The sequence below is a fragment of the Hemitrygon akajei genome, chromosome 30 (assembly GCF_048418815.1).
Source record: "Hemitrygon akajei chromosome 30, sHemAka1.3, whole genome shotgun sequence".
NCBI classification, from domain to species: Eukaryota; Metazoa; Chordata; class Chondrichthyes; order Myliobatiformes; family Dasyatidae; genus Hemitrygon; species Hemitrygon akajei.
Genome location: NC_133153.1, coordinates 10,336,876 through 10,349,176, shown reverse-complemented (window position 1 = coordinate 10,349,176; position 12,301 = coordinate 10,336,876).

Genomic DNA, 12,301 nt, shown 5'->3' with positions numbered 1-12,301 from the left:
AAACGAGTTTTCCGGAAACAGTGGGGACGATTCGCGGGCTGCAGCCGCCTTCTGCCACGTTGGACTCTGTTCACGCAACATCTGAATGGTTAAATGTCTGCTCAACTACTCTAGTTGGCCCGACTTCTTTTTTAAAAAAATACATTGCCAATTTGCCAACTGCAAGTAGTCAAATTCTGTCATAACTTGGGGAGGAGCAATATTGTAAAGAGGAATACGGAAACTACAGAGGATTTAAACAAATAGGTTGCGCCTGCCGGAAAATTTCGCCGACATGCTGGAGAAGCAAGGGTCCAGAGCAAGTGAGGAAGAAAAATAAATCAAGGTTCAAATTAAATTTATTGTCCACTACCTGGAAATCAATTTTCTTGCAGTCATTTACAGGAAAAACGAAACAACAGAATTTTGCAAAAAAAACTACATAAACATCGACTTGACAACCCAATGTGCAAAAGAAGACATTGTGCAAGAAAAAATAATACTGAGAACGTGAGCTGTAAGCTTGTGAGAAAGTAGAGATGTTGTGATTCCTTCTTTGTGAAGGCACTTAAATGCTGATCCAGTACAGATCCTGTGATATGTTAAAGCTACCTGTCCTCTCCATCCGTGATTGCCAAATGACATCTGGCTTCTTCCTCCTGTAAATAAAGTGATATTAATGAAGCAAATACTGCTCATCTGAATGAATCTAAAAGATGATAAGCCCTACTGACTGAATAAAGTCCATCGCAGAGTTTTCAGTGTAGTCATGGAGAGGGTGTTGTCATCTTCCAAAATTCCGCCGATCTTTGTATCATCCCTGCAGACTGAAGGGCAGCAAACACAAGCTCGGCTGGAGGTAGAAAACAGAGAGCCTTGAACTGTCAGTCTGATGCTGGAATCTGTGACAAAGGAATACTTAGAGATTACTAATATGATTGAGTAGAATTAGTATGGATTTATAAAGGGAACTAATCCATGAGTGTTTTTTGAATTATTGTCAGATGCACAAGTACATGTATGGACCATGACAATAAAAACTTACTTGCAGCAGCATCATAGTTGCATAAGAATAGGAACAGGAGTAGGCCATCTGGCCTGTTGAGCCTGGCTGATCTGACCAAGGACTCATCTCCACCTACCTGCCTTTCCCAATAACCCTTAATTACCCTGCTATGCACAAAATCTATCCAACCTTGCCTTAAATATATTTACTGAGGTAGCCTCCACTGCTTCATTGGGCACAGAACTTCATAGATTCACCACTCTTTGGGAAAAGCAATTCCTCATCTCTGTCTATTCCCCTGAATCTTGAGGTGATGTCCCCTAGTTCTAGTCTCACCTGCCAGTGGAAACAACTTCGCTACCTCTATCTATCCCTTTCATAATTTTATATGTTTCTATAAGATCTCTCATCCTTCTGAATTCCAGTGAGCACAGTCCCAGTCGAATCAATCTCTCCTCATAGTCTAACTCCCTCATCTCTGGAATCAACCTGGTGAACTCCTCTGCACTACATCCAAAGCCAGTATATCCTTCCTCCAGTATGGAGACCAGAACCGCACACAGTACTCCAGGTGCGGCCTCACCAGTACCCTGTACAGTTGCAGCATAACCTCTCTGCTCTTAGGTTCAATCCCTCTAGCAATGAAGGCCAACACTTCATTTGTCTGTTTGGTGGCGTGCTGTACGTACAAAGAGCCTTTTGTGATTTATGCACAAGCACTCACAAGTCCTTCTGCACAGCTGCATGTTGCAATCTTTTACCATTTAAATAATAAACTGAACTTCCATTTTCCTTCCGAAGTGGGTGACCTCACATTTACCAACGTTGTACTCATCTGCCAGACCTTGGCCCACTCAATTAACCTATCTATATCTTTCTGCAGAATCTCCGTATCCTCTGCACAATTTCCTTTTCCGATTTAGTGTCATCAGCAAACTTTGATACACTATGCCTGGTCCCCTCTTCCAGTAATGTATATCGTGTATCAGTTAATGTATATCGTGAACAGTTGCTGCCCAGCACTGACTCCTGGGGCACACTGCTCACCACTGATTCCCAATCAGAGTAACACCCATGTATCCCAACACTCTGCTTTCTATTAGTTAACCAGTCCCCTATCCGTGCTAATACATCACCCCCAACTCTATGGTAAAGTCTTTTATATAACACCTTCTGGAAATCCAAATAAATAGTGTCCATCTGTTCCCCTCTATCCACTGCACTTGTTATATCCTGAAAGAACTCCAGTAAGTTTGTCAAACAGGACCTGCCTTTGCTGAATCCATGTTGCATCTGCCTGATGGATCCATTTCTTTCCAGATGCCCTGCTATTTCTTTAACGATAGCTTCAAGCAATTTCCCAACTACAGATGTTAAACTAACTGGCCTATAGTTACCTGCCTTTTGCCAACATCCTTTTTTTGAACAGTGGTGTGACATTCGCTGTCTTCCAATCCACTGGAACCTGCTGAGAGTCCAGAGAATTTTGGTAAATGATCACCAAAGCCTCTACTATAATCTCTGCCATTTCTTTCAGTACCCTGGGATGCGTTTCATCAGGAGCAGGGGATTTGTAAATCTTTAGGCCCATACAGCACTATCTCTTTAGTGATAGCTATAGTCCTCACCTTCAATCGCATTGTCACATACCCTGTGACTGGGTTACCAAACCAGCAGAAATGGAATGATACGTTGGAGTCTGGTATCACTGTTACTAGAAGCGTTTATTAGTAAACTAAGTAATACAGTGCCAAAAATGCAAATATACATATAAAACAGGTTAGCAATGATAAATACAGAAGTGTAGGAGGAAGAATCAAAACCAAGCTCTATCAAAGTCTAGGGGTAAATGAATAGTCTCAAGACAATGCAGAGTTCAGCTCAGTTCAGTTTGGGTTGAGGTAGTTGCTGTTGTAATGTTGGAGAGAGAGAGAGAGAGAGAGCGAGAGATGAGCAACTGCAGCAGGCAAACCTTCAGTTGTCTTGTTCCGTTTTACTGTTGTGGTCACTGATTATGACCCCTCCGTTCCAGGGCAGACTGTTCTTCAGCGGTGGGCTTGTCACCCAGGCAAGGGTGTTCACACACACAAGCCCCCACCGGCCTGTCTTCACACACTGTGAGCCTCTGACCGATTCCCCCCGAATCGATCCTCCAAGCCCCCACCTTCCTGTGGGTGCACAACACTCTTTCAGTGTCCCGTGGCTTGTCTGCCGGTGTCTCAGCAGACTCCCTTTTATCTCCCCCTGCCGGGGTATCAGCCATCCATCAACTGACCATGTCCATCTCCATCAAACTGGGCCATTCCTTGCTGTCTCAGCAAGAATGTTAATGAGCAAAAAAAGGTGTCCTTGTAGTAAAGGTAAGTAATCAGTGAAGAAGCCATAATACTAAATCATCTATGGAGCCATAACTTTAAATCTTTGTCTCTCTCTCACATCTGCAGCAGGATGCCTCCCCCCTCTTTATCTCTCTCTCTTGTCAACAGCATGGTTCACAGGGGGGTCAACTCTGGACCCCATCTCCATCTGGTTTTCTCATCACATATAACAAATCCATATCATTTCTCTTCGGCATGTTAGACCTGTCCTGCACAGTGAAAACCAACACAAATTGTCATTCAAAGCCTCGGCCATTTCCTCATTTCGCATTATCAACCCCCCTTCTCGTCCTCCAAGGGACCCACGTTCACTTTAGCCACCCTTTTCCACTTTATATAATTATCAAAACTTTTAATATCCATTTTCATATTTTGTGCGAGTTAATTTTTGTAATCTACTGTATGTTCCCTTTCTTTATTGCTTGCTTTGTGGTTCTTTGTTGCTTTTTAAAGTTTTCCTAATCTTCCAGTTTCCCACTACTCGGCTTTTGGTTTGATGCCTTCCTTTATTTCCTTGGCTGGCTCTCCCCACCCTTACTGTCCTTGTTTTTAAATGGAATGTACTTCTGTTGAGCACCGTGAAAACTCTCTTTGAAAGTCTTCACTGTTTCCAAACGGTCACACCATGTAGCCCATGTTCCCAGTCTACCCTATCCAACTCCTCCCTCATCCCATTAGACATAGGAGCAGAATTAGGCCATTTGGCCCATCGAGTCTGCTCTGCCATTCAATTACAGCAGATCCTTTTCTTCTGCTCAACCCCGTTTCCCGGCCTTCTCCCCATAACCTTTGATGCCACGTCCAATCAAGAACCTATCAATCTCTGCCTTAAATACACCCAACGACCTGCCCTCCACAGCTGCATGTGGCAACAAATTCCACAAATTCACCACCCTCTGGCTAAAGAAATTTCTCCGCATCTCTGTTTTGAATGGATGCCCCTCTATCCTGAGGCTGTGCCCTCTTGTCCTAGACTCCCCCACCATGGGAAATATCCTTTCCACATCTACTCTGTCTAGGACTTTCGACATTCGAAAGGTTTCAATGAGATCCCCCGCCCCCCATCCTTCTGAATTCCAGTGAGTTCTGAGCCATCAAACGTTGCTCATATGATAGTCCTTTCATTCCTGGAATCATCCTTGTGAACCTCCTCTGGACCCTCTCCAATGCCAGCACATCTCTTCTAAGATGAGGAGCCCAAAACTGTACACAGTACTCAAGGTGAGGCCTCCCCAGTGCCTTATAAAGCCTCAGTATCACATCCCTGCTCTTGTATTTTGGACCTTGAAATGAATGCTAACATTACACTAACCTTCCTCACCACCGACTCAACCTGCAAGTTAATCTTTAGGGTGTTCTTCACAAGGACTCCCAAGTCCCTTTGCATCTCGGATTTTTGGATTTTCTCCCCATTTAGAAAATAGTCCGCACATTTATTTCTACTACCAAAGTGCAAGACCATGCATTTTCTGACATTATATTTCATTTGCCACTTTCTTGAAATCTCCTAATATGTCTAAATCCTTCTGCATCCTACCTGTTTCCTCAACACTACCTGCCCCTCCACCAATCTTCATATCATCTGCAAACTTGGCAACAAAACCAGCTATTCCATCATTTAAATTATTTATATACAGCATAAAAAGAAGTGGTTCCAACACCGACCCCTGCGGAACACCACTAGTCACTGGCAGCCAGCCAGACAAGGACCTGTTTATTCCCACTCACTGCTTCCTTTCAATCAGCCAATGCTCTAACCATGTTAGTAACTTTCCTGTAATACTACGGGCTCTTAACTTGGTAAGCAGCCTCATGTGTGGCACTTTGTCAAAGGCCTTCTGAAAGTCCAAATATACAACATCCACTGCATCCCCTTTATTGATCCTACTTGTGATCTCCTCAAAGAATTCCAACAGGTTCATCAGGCAGGATTTTCCCAGAAGGACACCCCATGTTGACTTTGTTCTACCTTGTCCTGTGTCACCAAGTACTTCATAACCTCATCCTTAACAATTGACTCTTAACATCTTCTGAACGACTGAGGTCAGGCTAACTGATCTATAATTTCCTTTCTGCTGCCTTCCTCCTTTCACTTGCAATTCTCCAGTCCTCTAGCACCATGCCAGAGTCCAATGATTTTTGAAAGATCATTGCTAATGCCGCCACAATCTCTAATGCTATCTCTTTCAGAATCCTAGGGTGCAGTACATCTGGTCCAGGTGACATATACCTTTAGGTCTTTCAGCTTTTTGAGCATCTACTTCTCTTCCTTCACACACTGCAACATCTGGCACGCTGCTACTGTCTTACGCAGTGAAGACTGATGCAAAATACTTATTTAGTTCATCTACCATCTCCTTGCCGTTATTATTTCTCCTGACTCATTTTCTAGTGGTCCTATATCTACTCCGATCTCCCTTTTATTTGAAAAAAGCTTTTACTATCCACTTTGATATTATTTGCTAGCTTGATATTTCATCTCTTCCCGTCTTTTAGTTGCTCTCTGTAGGTTTTTAAAAACTTCCCAATCCTCTATCTTCCCACTAATTTTTGCTTTGTTTTTACATTAGCTTTGACTTCCCTTGTCAGCCATGGTTGTACTATTTTGCCATTTGAGTATTTCTTTATTTTTGGAATACATATGTCCTGCACCTTCCTTATTTTCCCCAGAAATGCACACCATTGCTGCTCTGCTGACATCCCTGCCAGCAGCTCCTTCCAATTTACTTTGGCCAACTCCTCTCTTGTATCACTGTAAGACGTACAAAAAAGCTGGATGAACTCAGCAGGTTGGGCAGCATCCGTTGAAAGAAGCAGTCAACGTTTCGGGCCGAGACCCTTCGTCAGGACTAAAGAAGGAGGGGGCAGGGGCCCCATAAAGAAGGTGGGGGGAGAGTGGAAAACCAATCAGAGGAAAGATCAAGGGGTGGGGGAGGGGAAGCAGGGAGGGGTGAAGAAGGAATCTAAGGGGAAAGCACTATGGGTAGTAGAAGAAGGCAGAGTCGTGAGCGAGGTGATAGGCAGCTAGAAGAGGAGACAGAGTAGAGGTGGGATGGGGAAGGGAGAGGGAGGGAATTTCAACGGATGCTGCCCGACCTGCTGAGTTCATCTAGCTTTTTTGTACGTCTTGATTTGATCACAACATCTGCAGTGAACTTGGTGTTTTGTATCACTGTGATTTCCCTTACTCCACTGAAATACTGCTACATTAGACTTTACTTTCTCCCTGTCAAATTGCAAGTTGAACTCAAATCATATTGTGATCATTGGTTCCTAAGGGCTCTTCTACTTTAAGCTCCCTAATCACCTCCAGTTTATTACTTAACAACCAATCCAGTATAGCTGATCCCCTAGTAGGCTCAACAACAAACTGTTCTAAAGTCAGTGTATTATGCCTAAACAAGGGAGACTACATCATCTAAAAAGCCATCTCTTAGGCATTCAACAAACTCACTCCCTTGATCTCTTACTACCTTTCCTTTCAGTTAGTCCTGACGAAGGGTCTCGGCCTGAAATGTCGACAGTGCTTCTCCCTATGGATGCTGCCTGGCCTGCTGTGTTCCACCAGCATTTTGTGTGTGTGTTGCTTGAATTTCCAGCATCTGCAGAGTTCACTCTCTTGAGATCTATTTACCAACCTGATTTTCCCCAATCGACTTGCATGTTAAAATTTCCCATGACTATTATAACATTGCCCTTTAGACACACCTTTTCTATTTCCTGTTGTAGCCTGTGGTTCGCATCCCAGCTACTGTTGGGAGGCCTGTACGTAACTGTCATCAGGGTCCTTTTACCCTTGCAGTTTCTTAACTCAACCCACGAGGATTCAACATCTAATCCTATGTCACATCTTTCTACTTTGTTTAGGCATGATACACTGGATTTAGATCGAAATATTGCATCCTCCATTTGTATGAGAAACTCAGTCATACTATGATCACTCTTTCCAAGAGGATCCCTAACTACAAGATTGCTAATTTGACCTGTCTCATTGCACAGGACCAGATCCAAGATAGCATGTTCCTTTGTAGGTTCAGTAACATGCTGTTCAATAAAGCTATCGCGTATGTATTCTATGCTGTCCTCCTCAAGACTACCTCGACTAACTTGATTCACCCAATCTATGTGCAAGTTAATGTCCCCCACGATAACTGCTGTTCCATTCTTACATGCCTCAGATATTTCTCTGTTTATGGCCTGTGTCACTGTCATGTTATTATTCAGTGGCCGATAGACAACTCCCATCAGTGATTGTTTTTCATTTACTATTCCTAATCTCTGCCCAGATGGATTCAATATTCTGCTCCCTAGATCTTATATTGTCTCTCATTATCACCCTGATCTCATCTTTAATTAAGAGCACTACCCCAACTTCCTTATTTTCTGTATTGCCTGATGTCCTTAGATATTTAATTTCCAATCCTCTCTACCCTGCAACCACATTTCTGTAATGGCCACTAAATCATACCCCTTTGTACTGATTTGTGCCAAAGTTCACTGACCTTGTTTTGAATACTACCGGCATCCAGATAAAGTGCCCTAACACTCATTGTGCCTTTAAAATCTAGTATTCTTTGTCTCTTTTGCACTTGACTTTTCTGCACTCCACCCTGACTTTTCTCTTTTTTAATTTTTGCCTTTATCTTTACCCACACTTTTCCAATCTGTTGAACCACCACTATTTAGTATATAAGCAGCATTCACAGGAAAAACATATATAAAAGTTGAACAGTTTTTAAAAGAAAGAACACAATTAGAATAAAAAAGCCACAAAGTCCGTTTTAGTACAAAGTGGTCATGGTTTTGCTAAACTCTGGTGATTAGAGTTGTGCTGGCTGCTGGTTGAAGGGAAGCAGCTGCTGGTGGTGGTGTGGGACTTAAGGCTCCTGTGCAATGATAGCTGTGAGATGATGGCATGGCTGGAATGCTTGGGATATATAATGATGGACTTCTCTCTACACATGCTCCCTGACCTGCAGAGTACCTCCAGCATTTTGTGTGTGTTGCTTTAATGATGGATGATGCCTTGAGGCAGCACCTCCTGTAAGTATTACCATTGTTTCAGTAGAATGCAGGGGAAACTGCTTGATATGGTGTATTTGGGTTTTCCGAAGGCTTTCAATAAAGTGCCGTGAAGGAGATTGGTGAACAAGGTCAGGGAATGGGATACAATTGGTGAACAGGTGGAAAACCGAGCGCAGGAATAACCAAGATCCTTCTCAGGGTTTCAGGCGGTGTACTGCAGAGATCCCAACCTCTCAAGATATACATCAGTGATCTAGTTTTGGGAAGCAAATGTATTTCCAAATTTGCTGATGACACAAAACTACACTCAGACATCACTTTATTGGGTAACAGAAAATACACTGCAGATGCTGTGGTCAGAGCAACACGTACAACACACTGGAGGAACTCAGCAGATCGAGCAGCATCTGTGGAAACAAGCAGTTAACGTTTCGGGCCACCCTTCATCAGGACTGAAGAGGGAGGGGGCAGAGGCCCCATGAAGGTGGTGGGGTGAGGGTGGGAAGGAGAAGGCTGGTAGGTGCCTGGTGAAAAACCAATCAGAGGAAAGATCAAAGGGTGGGGGGGGGGGAAGCAGGGAGGGGTTAGGCAGGAAAGGGGAAGAAGGAATGTAAGGGGAAAGCACTGTGTAGTAGAAGAAGGCAGAATCATGAGAGGTGATAGGCAGCTAGAGGAGGAGGCAGAGTGAAGGTGGGATGGGGGAAGGGAGAGGGAGGGAATTACCGGAAGTTGGAGAATTCGATGTTCATACGGATGCTGTCTGACCTGCTGAGTTCCTCCAGCTTGTTGTATGTGTCACTTTATTAGGTACCTCCTGTACTTAATATTTAAGTGGCAACTGAACGTGCAGCGAGGATGCTCAGTCATTCCTATAGAGATGATAGGTGTCTGGGTGTGAAAGGGATATGGGTTGCTGTAGGTGATGATGTTTGAGGTAGAGGAGAGGAGGTGTATGTGTGCGAAATAAACTGAAGGGTCTATAACAGAGTGAAGACCAAGAAGTCCTGAATATTTCAAGTAATGGTAATGTTTGCTGAGAGGATGATGAAGATGTTGGAATGGCAGCTGAGCTCTCTGGCAGAGATTTAAATAGATGGAAATGAACAAAAGCTGCAGGAGAGAGAAAAAATCAAGTTTGGAACCCCCTTTACCTTCTCATTTCACTTTACTCACCGTTGATCAGCCACCTCCTCCCAAACACTTGCCCCTCACACAACACTTACACATTTTACACATTATACATTATGGCCTTTGGCTCTCCATTCAGCACACGGTTCCTACTTGCTCCTGCCTTAAACTCATTTCCTTCTCCATTTTCTGGCTTACGAAACTGTGGTTTGCCTGTTTGACATTACGTTCAGTTCTGAGCGTTGAACTTTGGCCTTGCGAGGGCCTTGGAAGAGAATTCAGAAACGATTTGCTGGACTGGATCCAGCGGTGTGGGGATTATGGGGAAAGGCTGTGATTGTTCTTGGAACACAGATGGTTGAGAAGGATTTTGATCAAACTGTTCAAAAATTAGAAGGATCAGACTGAATAAGAAAAAAAAGACATATCCTTCCTTGATGGAAGAGAGAACAAACAGGGCACAAATTTAACGATCAACATCAATACCAAAGTAGGCATGGCAGAAGGCCGGGGAATGAAACGGTCTGTAGCAACCTGGATAAGAAGATTGACTAAGTAGCAGGAATCCATATCGTATTGGAAGATTGTTTGGACTGGAGAAGGGCCTACAGTGGAATTCCTTAGGGATTATTCACAGGTATACTGCTTTTCCTAATAGTTTGCATTTTGATATATGGAGCACAATATCCAAATCTGCAGTTGATGTGGATCAGCTAGGATGTGGAGTGAACTGTGGAGTTAAAAGGTAGTGGACTGTAGATAGGTTAGTAACAAGGAAGAAGAGGTAGTAGGTGGAATTTAATGCTAGGGGAGGTGAAGTACAACTTGGTAGGAAGAAGAGGAAATATAAATTTGGGAGGCATATTTCTGAAAGGGGTTCTTAAAGTAGTTCATTGGATGAAGGAAGGCAACTTGAAAAGGATAATAAAGATGTGGAATCCTGCTCAATATAATCAGAGGCACAGAGTTACAAGAATAGATAGATAATGAACCTTGGGGCCTGCCGGTGGCATAGTGGCATCAGCACTGGACTTCGAGCTGGATGGGCCTGAGGTCAAATCCGGCCAGGTCCCAACCTGCCACCTGTGCAAACAAAAGGCCTGGCAACCTACCTCTGTATCTTGAAAACCTTATGGACAACTACACAACCCATAGGGTTGAGTTGACGGCACTCAACAACAACAATGAACCTTTATAAAACACTGGTTCAGCCACAGCAACTGTATTTTGTGTCCATTTTATTTCAGATTTCTAAGTCTAATCTAAATCTAGTTAGTCTAAATCTAATAGATTTCTATTTCAATTGATGGAAGTCAAAATCCAGGGAATATAAACTAACTAAAGCACCAAAAGTGATCTGAGGGAAATCTTACTAATGCAGTAGTCAGGGTCTGACAAAGCTGTCAGAGATTCAACTGTAGTATTCAGAGGATGGGTAGGTGTCCAAAAGGAAGGGAATTACAGACCGTGATGGAACAACGGGATTACTCCTGTGAAGATCTGCTGGGCTCAGTGATCCGCTTCTGTACTGTGACCATTCCATGATTTCATCACTGCTGGTATGCACAGCCTGAAGGGGCAGTAGAAACAGATTTAATCACAGCTTTCAATAGGGAGTGTGGCCTGTGGCCAAGTGGTTCAGGCGTTAGACTAGCGAGCTGAAGGTCGTGTTCGAGCCCCAGCCGAGGCAGCGTGTTGTGTCCTTGAGCAAGGCACTTAACCACACATTGCTCCAGTCCACCCAGCTGAAAATGGGTTCCGGCACTATGCTGGGGGTTAACCTCGCGATAGTCTGGCGTCCTTTCCCAGGGGGAGTCTCGTACTCTCAGTCGCTTCACGCCACGGAAACCGGGATAAGCATCCCCCTGATGAGCCTATAAGGCTCGGGACAGACTTGAACTTTTCAATAGGGAATTGGAAATGACATAAGTTAGATACGGTTTTATCAGAAGGCTTGCTGTAATGTATCCAGCTAATGATTTCATGCCAATAAAGTTCTCCTTTTCCTCCCCTCCATGATATATTCCACCCACCTACACCCGTCGCAACGTTCTCTCCTGATGAATTCCTTGATGTTCCGGTTCCTGAGGACTCTCCTCCAATCAAGTTCAAAATGATTGTTATTCAACTGTATTGTTATGAGTGATGAACAGACCTGATGGAAATGGGGTGCAGAGTTAACCCTTCCCAACCCCCCTCCTGAGAACTACGAACTATTGCTGTTGCTATGCTGCTGCTGAGAGAGAGAGATAAAGCCCAGGCAAGAACATCTGCTACAGATAAGAGGGGGAGAGAGACTGTTGATTTACTGTATTTTGACTCTTCCTGGATTATTTGCCTTTCACTACAAGGACTTTACTTTGCTCGTTAACATTCCTCAGGAGACAGCAGGAGTGGCCTGGTTTGATGGACACGGTCATTCAGAGTTGATGGATAGCTGAGACCCCTTGAGTGGGGATAAAAGACAGGTCTGGAGAGACACCCTTCAGACACACTAGTGGACACTGACTGAGTATTGGGAACCCACAGGAAGGTGGGGGCTTCGGAGACCGAACCAGGAAATCGGTCAGTAAAGCTCACAGTGTTACGGCGGGGCCGGTGGGGACTTTTGTGTGTGTCCACTCATGCCAGAGTGACAATTCCACCACAGAAGAACGGTCTAGCTGAAGGACGGAGGTGTCATAACTGAATGGCCACAACGGTACAACGGAATCAGAAAGCAATAGAAGGTTTGCCTGCTGCAGCTGTTACATCTCGCTCTCTCTCTCTCTCTCCAACGATTACA